This window comes from Cricetulus griseus, chromosome 4 (genome assembly GCF_003668045.3).
Source record: "Cricetulus griseus strain 17A/GY chromosome 4, alternate assembly CriGri-PICRH-1.0, whole genome shotgun sequence".
NCBI classification, from domain to species: domain Eukaryota; kingdom Metazoa; phylum Chordata; class Mammalia; order Rodentia; family Cricetidae; genus Cricetulus; species Cricetulus griseus.
This window is the reverse complement of record NC_048597.1, coordinates 123,592,676-123,594,121: the sequence shown is the minus strand read 5'-3', so window position 1 is coordinate 123,594,121 and position 1,446 is coordinate 123,592,676. Positions and strand designations below refer to the sequence as shown.

Sequence of the window (1,446 nt, the reverse complement as noted above, 5' to 3'; positions counted from 1 at the left end):
TTGCCACTCTATTTATAATAGCCAGAAGTTGGAAACAACCTAGATGCCCCTCAATAGATAATAGATTTAGAAAATGTGACATTTACATAATGGAATATATTCAACTGTTTTTTAAAAGAAATTATGAAATTTCTTTTCAGATAAATGGATGAGGGTAGGAAAAATGAACCTGAAATAGGTATTCCAGACCATGAAAGACTATTGTTGTATATATTTGCTTCTGTATAGATATTAGCTGTGAAATCATTAAAAAGCAAGCTACAGGTTGTTCGATCAGATCGATCTAAGATGGTGACTGTGGAACCGGAAACCACCCCTACTGCTAATCCCCCACCTTCCGAAGAGGAAAAAAACAGCATCTAATCAGTAGGTTGCCAGCCCAGAGCACTATATGAAACACCCTCTACAGGTGGGCACTCTGGTTTTTTAAAAATGATAAAAGGAAAACTTGGCAAGCAAACCTTCGATTGGTCTCTAAGTTTGATAATGTTGAAGACTTTTAGGCTTTATACAACCATATCCAGTTATCTAGTAATTTAATGCCTGGCTGAGACTACTCACTTTTTAAGGATAGTACTGAACCTATGTGGGAAGAGGAGAAGAACGAATGGGGAGGATGATGGCTAATTACATTGAACAAACAGCAGAGATGAAGTGACCTCAATCACTTTTGGCTAGAGACACTGCTGTGCCTTATTGGAGAAACTTTTGATGACTGCAGTGATGATGTTAGAGCTAAAGGTGATAAGATGGCAATATGGATGACTGAATGTGAGACGCAGTCCATACATAGGGAGGGAATACAAGGAAAGGTTAGGACTTCCTCCAAAAATAGTGATTGGTTATCTGTCCCATGCAAACACAGCTACGAAGAGTGGCTCCACCACCAAAAATAGGTTTGTTGTTTAAGAAGACACCTGAGGATTCTCACAGGAGACTGTGTCATGCAATCGAGACTGGGAGCTGAACCAAAGCTTCATCCAAGCAAAGTGGACTACACTGAAGTTTGATTCCATTTAAATGTTGCTAAGATATAAGAGAAGTCTCTTTCGCCTTTGTCTTGTACCTCTGTGTTCATTTCTTCACCCATCCCCCAATTTTGCTAGTGTGTCCACTATCCCAATCAAAGAATTACAGTATCTGTCACCACAGAACATGCAGATGTGTTCCTGGCCCACACTGTAACAGCTGGTTAGAATTACCATGATACACACATTTGCCTTTCCACAGTATTCAAAAAAGAACTTGCATTTCTGTTGCAGGAAAAGACCTGTTTCTGTTCCACTCCATGCAGGAGCATGTTGTGTTTTGCTGGTGAGAGTCTGAGAACAGTTTTCTAGCAACCTTATTTCCTTTCCCAACATTCTCCTTGCTGTCCTCTTGCTGATGGCTGCTAGAGTTTAATTTATTTGCTTCCCTCCTTGATAACATTAGTGATTCTGATTT

General features: G+C 39.7%; 1 pseudogene; it reads left to right on the top strand.

The window, feature by feature from the left end:
- The first annotated feature begins 288 nt into the window (after positions 1-288).
- On the top strand, positions 289-909 carry LOC100758517 (annotated as a pseudogene).
- The last annotated feature ends 537 nt before the right edge of the window (positions 910-1,446 follow it).